Source organism: Schistocerca cancellata, chromosome 11 (assembly GCF_023864275.1).
Source record: "Schistocerca cancellata isolate TAMUIC-IGC-003103 chromosome 11, iqSchCanc2.1, whole genome shotgun sequence".
NCBI classification, from domain to species: Eukaryota; Metazoa; Arthropoda; class Insecta; order Orthoptera; family Acrididae; genus Schistocerca; species Schistocerca cancellata.
The window spans coordinates 80,717,655-80,726,380 of NC_064636.1; the positions used below are offsets into that span (position 1 = coordinate 80,717,655).

The following is an 8,726-nucleotide window of genomic DNA, read 5'->3' on the forward strand; positions in this document are numbered from 1 at the left end:
TCTGCAGACTTTTTTGGGATAGTTTATGTCTACCTTCAACAGTCTGTGAGTTCAGTTTCTTCAGTATCTCTGCAACACTCTCCCATGGATCAAACAAACCTGCAACCATTTGTGCTGCCCTTATCTGTATACGTTCAATATCCATCATTAGACCTATTTGGTACAGGTCCCACTCACTTGAGAAATATTCTAAAACCGGCCACATGAGTGATTTGTAAGCAAGCTCCTTTGTAAACTGATTGCCCTACCTCAAAGTTGTACTAATGAACTAAAGTCTACCACCTACATTCCCTATGACTGAACTTATGTGATCATTCCATTTCATACCCCTCCAAAGTGTTACACCCAGGTATTTGTACGAGTTGGCCGATTCCAATAGTGACTCACTGATATTATAGTCATAGGATACTAATACTTGTTTTGTAAATAAAACTACATTTCCTGCTACCAGTTCACTTCATGTATTTATCCCATACACATTTCGCATTTTTCTTATTCTAAGGCGTCATCAGTGGGATGTATAATGATACAATTTTATTAGTTTTAGATTATTTAAACTCCACACCGTCATGACGTCACACAACACAACACCCTTACGTCACAGGTCAAAGCTGACGGGTGGGATCAGATGCCTCCGTTGACCTACCAACTGAAAAACATTACGCAACCATAATGTCATACAACACAGTTATGTCGTGGGTCAAAGAAGACAGGTGGAATCACAGCTTTTGAATGACCTGGTTGTGGTACATTATGTGTAAAAATATCAGGTAATATCTGTGTACAGATCGTGTGGTTACTGATAGTGAGGAATGAATGAACAGTGCAGCAGTGGCCTTTTACATTATTAAATAACTTCTCTGCAGCACTTAGACTTAGAGAATGTGACTGCACTGTTCTGGATAGACTAGCCAGGTATTCAGGAAGGTGGAGGCTCTAGTATTCATCTGACCATCCTGATTTAGATTTTCTGTGGTTTCCCCAAATCACTTCCAAGTAAATGCTAGCACGATTCCCATTATGAGGTTATGGCCAACTACCCGGCCAATCCTTGTCTTAGTAGACTTCCAAATACAGTGGAGACCTGATAACAAGACTAATTGCTATTGTAAGTCATTCAGATAGTAAAAAACCTGGATGACTAAATATCTGAAGAAAAGAGATTTTTTTGTTATTTACACTGTGTCTTAGTATGGCAATCTTTTAGTTACACTGTCAAATAGTTATATTTCTATAGTTAATATTTAATGTTAGATGTTTATTCAAAACAACAACAACAAACTAAACTTATTAAAACTTACAAAAATAAATATTTATTAAGAGATTAGAGAAATATTTTTGTATGTACTTGCATATTACCTTAAAATTACTGAAATAATGCAACCTTAATCATGAAATACCTAAAAAAACTCACATAGGACAATCACTGTAGTTTAATTTTGTTCAAAGTATTTGGTAATTGTCATCAAACATAAACATTTTTTTCTCTTCATTGCACTGCTCCATCACAAATCCAGTTTAATTGTACTAAACTCACACCCTGTTTTTTGAACCATTTGAAAGCTGTTTCCAGGGCTTGAAATGCTTCTGCATGGAATGGTTCTGCATCATTTCCTGCACTTCCATTTTCTTCTGTTTCGTCTTCTTGCATTTCCTGTTGTTTGTTTGCCTGCAATAAGTTTTCACTAAGATCTGAAAACTTTGAGCATTACTGAGACAACTGAGCCACTCTTTCACATCATCAGCATCACACTCCTAGCATATTCATATGTTTGTCATTAGCTCTGTTATATCCTCGAAAAGAGAATCATCTGTATCGGTTATACAATTTTTCGATTTCGTCACCACCTTTCTCTGTTTACTCCTGTCTTCACTATCACGTTTCTAGGTGTACTTCAAAGCTGAATCAGTATTCTTCTTAATATTGCTTCTTGTAGAAGTACCTACACCATGCTTATCAGCTAACTTACGACCACTTCAGACTTTCTGAAGGAATCGAAATTGAATATTTTATCTTTAAGTGATAACACCACTGTCTTGTGCTTTGATTTTTTTAATAACAGACATGACACAATGCAGTGACATAGAGATTGGCAACTATCTAACTAAAAAAAAAAATGAGAAAAATTATTTAATTGGATAGATAAAAAATCTACTCATCAAGCAGCAGCAGAGCACACATATAAAAGACTGTTGTGATAGGCAAGCTTTTGGAGCCAGTGGCTCCTTCTTCAGGCAGAAGGGTTGAAGGGGAAGGAAGAAGGGCGAAGGAAAATGACTGGAGAGGTCTAGGAAAAGGGGCAGACATTGGAAAAGCCACCCAGAGTCACAGGTCAGGGGTGACTTTACCATACAGGATGAGAAGGAAAGACTGATTGCTGGGGACTGCATCAGACGAGATTTGAAAACCTGGGAGCGTAAAGGTGCAAGACAGGGTAATATGCAAGACAGAGATTACTACTAAAACACCTTGGACAAGTTAATAAGGGTGAAAAGCTAAGTGCATTGTACATAACAGGTGGGAGGGGGGCGGGAGAAATAGACGGGAAAGACAATGAAAGATGTAGAAAACTAAAACGGAGTGCAGCAAAGAGTAGTTACAGTGAAGAAATACTGAAACGGAAGAAATTAATGTAAATTATGGCCAGGTGGGTGGTGAGAATCAAGGACATCTTGTAGTGCTAGTGCCCAGCTGCGGAGTTCTGAGAAACTGGTATCTGGGGGAAGAACGCAGATGGTGTGTGTGGTGAAACAGGTGCCAAGGTCACAAATGTCATGTTGTAGAGCATGCTCTGCAACAGGGTATTTCGAGTTGCCAGTTTACATCCACTGCTTATGCCCGTTCACCCTAACTGATAATATTGTGGTGGTCATGCTGATGTAGAAGGCCGAACAGTGTTTACATAGTAACTGATACATGACGTGTTGTTTCACAGGTGGCGCTCCCATCTATAGTACATGTTTTGCCAGTTACAGGGCTATTATAGATGGTGGAGGGTGCATAGGGCAAGTCCTGTAGTGGGAATGGTCACAGGGGTAGGAGCCACAGGGTAGGGAGATGGATGCAGGAGCAGCATAGGGTCTGACAAAAATATTGCGAAGATTGGGACATAACATTCGTGACCTCAGCACCTGTTTCACCAGATGGGCCATCTGGATTCTTCCCCCAGACACCAGGTTTTCAGAACTCTGCAGGTGGGAACTAGCGCTGCAACATGTCCTCGATTCTCGACACCCACCTGGCCGTAATTTACGTTAATTTCTTCCGTTTCAGCATTTCTTCACTGTAACTACTCTGTGCGTCACTCCATTTTAGTTTTCTACATCTTTCATTGTGTTTCCCATCTATTTCTGACCGCCCCCCTCCCACCTGTTATGTACACTGCACTTAGCTTTTCAGCCCTACTAACCCTTATTAACTCATCCACAGTGTTTTAGTAGTAATTTCTGTCTTGCATATTAGCCTGTATTCCACCTTTAAGCTATCAGGTTTTCAAATCTCGTCTGATGCAGTCCCCAACACTCAGTCTTTCCTCCCCATCCCTTATGGCAACTCTCCCCTGACCCGTGGTTCTGGGTGACTTTCCCGAAATCTGCCCCTTTTCCTAGACCTCTCCAGCCTTTTTCCTTCTCTGAAAGCTTGCCAATTACAACAGTCTTTTATGTGTGTGTTCTGCCGCTGCTTGGGAGAGTAGATTTTTTTATCAACCTTAATAAATAATTGTGTCAAAAATAATGAAATGCAAGGGCCAGAGTTCATGCGAGGCATGGGCAGATAATACCAGCACAACATATCAACGCATGCACGAACTAGACGACAAATAGATTTGCTCATGGTTGATAATCCGGATAATTGTGAATACGTGTAACTGAGGTCCGGATGATCAAGTTTCAACTGTATGTATGTGTCTGTTTACATGTAATTACGTTTTTTAAATTTTTTTTTACATTCTAATGTTCAATATTGTTGAAACAGTGATACACAGATGAATAGAACTACTACTACTACTACTACTACTACTACTATACTAACTGCGATGCTTCACTTTTGTCTTCAAGCTGAAGAAACATTAACATCAGACTTCACACATAACTCTCCCTGCCCAAGTAACTCCTCAAAAGGCCATTGAGTCAATATTCCACTTACAGAACAAACCACAAACCTGACATCATGTTTAGAGATCATGCTCTCCAAAATACCTAGGTATGATGCTAGGAACATCTGTGACATACATAAACCACCTCCGGAATCTGGCAACTAAAATCAAAAGGTTCAACAGAGGCGACCGATCCCACCCGGCAGCTTTGACACAGTATGTAAGGGCGGTGTTGTGTGTGACGTCAAGACAGCACGGTGTTTAGTTTATGAGAGTTTGTGTTTGCAACTGCCGTTTTGTAGCGGTTGGTGGTGTTCTCTGGTGGTGTGTTTATGGTTCGCGTGTTATGTAGTGTATTGGGTTAATTTTGGTGTTGCTGTTTGATCTGTTCAGGTATCGTTTGTGACTGGTGACAGAAATTGGTTTCAGTGAGTTAAGAATTAAGTTTTTGTTGTGTCTAAGTTACTGTAGTGCTGTTTGCTGTACTTCGTATGACGAGTCGTTTAATTTAATTTTTGCTGCTTTTGTCAGGTATTGAAATGACGGATGAATGCAATAGTTCTCGTTTGCAGGCGGAAACGGGTGACGATATGCTGAAACTGATAAAATTCTTACAATTATTCGGGCTGTTGGCTGAAGTGCGGCGTGTGTTGGCAGAACGTGCGGTTGGCCAGAGTTCCGGAGTCTCGGACCAGGGACAGCTACAAGTGACAATGACGTAGGGACAACCCATGGGGTTCCATAAGGCGTGGTACCTGGTTCGAGAGGTCTAGGTTTGGCATGCCAGAGATAATAGTGTTGATGACGTATTATTTTTGTTATAGATCCTCACATAGTTTTTGTGCACATGAGAGTGGTGTTAGGGAGAGGACGGTGTACGACTGGTTTTCATTTTGTAGGGAAGTTTGTTCTGAATATATTAAGCACAGGGGTAAGTTGGGTGGGCCTGAGTTGGTCGTGGAGGCTGATGAGTCGCAGTTTGGGAGGAGAAAGTATGGGAGGGGTAAGTCTCCGGTTGGTTTATGGTTGTGGGGGGCTGTTGTATCTGGGGATGGTTTTTCAGAGTGTGCTTTTAGGATTTTGGAGGGGCGCATGAAAAAGGAATTCGTGGGATTAATTGAAGATTTTATAAAGGAGGGTAGGACAACAGTTTCCAATGCTTTTTCATCTTACAGGGGGTTCGGCCAGAGGGGGCATGATTATGTAGTTGTTTAGTTTATATATAGTTCAGAATTCAACAAATATGAGACTGGGGTATGTACAAATACGATAGAGGGGTTTTGGGGGGTGGTTAAGTCAGTTATTGGGAGGCAGAAGAGACGCTCTTCTAACCTTCAGTCTCATTTAGATGAGTATTGTTGGCGGAAGATCGTCACTGAGGACTATTGCATTTTTCAGCATTTTTTAAGGGCTATTAGTCAAATGTATAGGCCGAACGTAGCTTCTTGATGGATTTCAGGCCTGGACTTCAAGCCCTGAACCCATTATGAGAGGGGGGGGTGGGCATTGTGGCTCGCCCGGAGTGAGAGGGGGGGGGGGGCATGTAGTAGTTGGTAATGTTTGTGGAGGTAGGTCGGTGGGGTGGTGGTGGTTGTTTTATGATTATGTTGTGGAGGATCTGTTGTGTTGCAGTTGTTTTTGAGTTTTAGTGTGTGATTGGTTTTTGTTTATTTTTTTGAATTTTATTTGTTGGCGGATGGTTTGATTTTGGAGGGAGGGTGGAGGGGGGGGGGGGTTAGTAGGTTGTGAGTGGGTTGGGAGTTTGCTTTGGTTGGTTCGTTGTGTGTGTGTGTGTGTGTGTGTGTGTGTGTGTGTGTGTGTGTGTGTGTGTGTGTGTGAGAGAGAGAGAGAGAGAGAGAGAGAGAGAGAGAGAGAGAGAGCTAGTGCGCTGCACCTGAACTCTGTTGTGGTAAGTAGTCTATTTATTTTTTTATTTATTTATTTATTTATTTATTTTTTCGTTTGAGGGGGGGGGGGGGGGCGGGTATTTTTCGTGTGTTATGATGGTTGGTAGGGTATTTCTGTGTTTGGTCGGTGGTACTTACTGCATGTGTTGGTGGTTAATGTTTTGGTATTGGCACTCGGGCTTGATTTAGATATCTTTGGGGAAGTACTTGATTTAAATTTTTTTGTATCATTAGTTTTTTTAAGCTTTATAGGTAATGGGAAACGTCTGATTTCAATGTGTTCTCTTAGCTATCTTTGTTTTAGTATCGTGAGCTGCTGTTGATCTATATAGGTCAAGGGAAGTGCCCGATTCCAATACGCGGTCGTAGATACGTGTTTTGGTATCCTGAGCTGCTGTTGACCCTGCGTGTTTATATGTATTTATATATACTTTGTCCCCACTCAAAAACCTCCAATTTCCCATGCTTGTCCTGTTAGTTTGATTATATTTTTGGAGGAAGATGTGTGTGTTGGTTTTTCAATCTATTTTCATGTTTGTTGTCATGTTTACATAATGGCATCATAGGCGCTATATTGGAGTCGTGGTGAATGGTCGTTTCTGCCATATTGGTGATGTCATGGGTCAAAGCAGACGGGTGGAATCGGACACTTCAGTAATCCCAATCATAACTCAGAACAATATACTCCACAAGTTAACAGGAACCATCTTGGGTACGATTCCAACAGTCTTCAGCTGGTCACCAAGTATAGCGCTTTCATATGCAGTCAGACACTATTGCTGTTCCGGCTAAAGTTACTTCTACCCTGTTGACACTCGCACTTGTGCATACTGAATCAGATCAAACAGGTCAGGGCAAATGTGGAGCATCAACAGGGACAGAAGTCCTTTGAATGTGACTGCAGCGAAGATCAGTGTACAGTACATCACAAAACATTTGAATGTTCATAGATATCAATGAAAAGGAGAATGGAAAATCTTCACAATTTGTTTGCAGTAGCTTCTTGATGGATTTCAGGACTGGACTTCAAGCCCTGAACCCATTATGAACTTAAAATTGTATCTACCTGTGTTGTAATGTATATATTTGTTGTAAATAGTTGTCCAATGTTTCTCCTGTTATCGTATCATAAATAAATAGCTTTTTGTCTGTGTATGCTCATTGGGTACATGTGGGATCTAGCTTGCTTATTCAGTTTCTGTATGCTCATTGGGTAAATGTGGGATCTAGCTTGCTTATTCAGTTTCGTTTTTTTTAATAATGTTATCAACAATGTTGGATTTAAATCCATTAATTGTAACCATCATTTGTACTGTGTTAAGTTTCTGGGTACGGTCTTTCTTGTGAATAAGTGGTGGTCCATTTCTCCTTTCACTTGTGACAGGCAGACTCATCTGTTACAAAATGAGAGTCGAGGGGAGGAAATGAATAAAAGTGAGGCACTCTTGATGCTTGTTCAGCTTCCTACAGCGAGTTATAAGAAAGTAAGAAATTTACAACTCCCTCCATTTGAATTTTTGGTAGTGTTGACAGACTTAACTGTAGCACAGCCCAAGGTTTAGGTTAAGCTGGATAGCATGGCTGTAAATTGGCGAAGCCAAAAATTGTGAACGTGGAAAACAGGCTTTCGTTATCAGACTGGTCTGTTGCCTAGTGTAGTGTAGTCTGATGTCTACGTACGCGCCGTATTAAACGCAATTTGTATTACTTAACGCACTTTCCGTCATTAAAACCGTAAGGTAAATTTTATAAAAATGTGTGAAAAATTAAACCTGATACATTGTTAAAGCAATGCATGCTACACAGTAATTTTTCAAGTGTTCGTTGTCTTTTGTTGACTCGTCCCATGTCCCTGGGGTTGTTGTTCTCCATGCTATATACGGAACACGACGAGTGCAAGAAAAAATTATGAAATGAAAAGGGATCCATTCTCACCGTGTCGACCGGCGAGAAAGCATCCAGTGGTTCTTCCTTCATGACAAAACGAGGCGGCAAAGCGTGGGCTGACGCTCAGTATTCCCGGATGTCAGTTTCTTTTAATCGGCTTGTATTCTCATGCACTGCTGATAAAACAACACACTTGAATCGTCAAACATACATACGATGATTCAAAGTGAACATTGTAACACAAGTAATTAGTGTGAGATATCACTCACAGATTTACACTACTTAACGTAGCTGCAGTAGATATGGATTTATGACAATTTTATTTTGAATTTAACGAGTACAAATAACTACAAGCGTTTCTATGGCGTAAAATATCGTCAAGCCAAGGATAAGGTGGCACTTTGTATACGTCTGCGTCTGTTATGAAGCACTTGTTGGACGTCTACAATACTAAATACGTTATAGTAGTGTGTATTTTAATCCACACCCAGCACAGTCGCCAACATATGGGCACAACAAGGCAACGGGCCAGCGGCACAAGGCATAAATAAAACTTCAGTCGTCCAGTTTCATTTACAAATTTCCACAACGCCACTCTACATTCATCTGTTCCTGCAAGGCACTTTGGATGGAAACGTGTTTTGCCAACGTCCGAAACAATGAGATATGCTCAGTACTACGTATACAGACCACCGAATCGCTTTAGTTACTTTCAACGACGTGACGTAGATGTCCCTTTGCGTCGATGCTTCGTATGATAACTGGCATTTGAAACACATTTTGCAATATTTTGCCGTAGTGCACGACACACAGCTTGGTGTTCAATGACTCTGCT

The 8,726-nt window shown here is 40.9% G+C and overlaps 1 long non-coding RNA gene across 1 annotated transcript; it reads right to left on the reverse strand.

Moving 5' to 3' along the window:
* Positions 1 to 1,415: 1,415 nt before the first annotated feature.
* LOC126108657 (uncharacterized) lies at positions 1,416 to 8,475 on the reverse strand. Its single transcript, XR_007523588.1, has 3 exons — positions 8,161 to 8,475; positions 7,940 to 8,067; positions 1,416 to 1,669 (listed from the first exon to the last, which is right to left on the reverse strand). It is a non-coding gene; the product is annotated as an uncharacterized LOC126108657 (long non-coding RNA).
* Between the last annotated feature and the right edge of the window lie 251 nt (positions 8,476 to 8,726).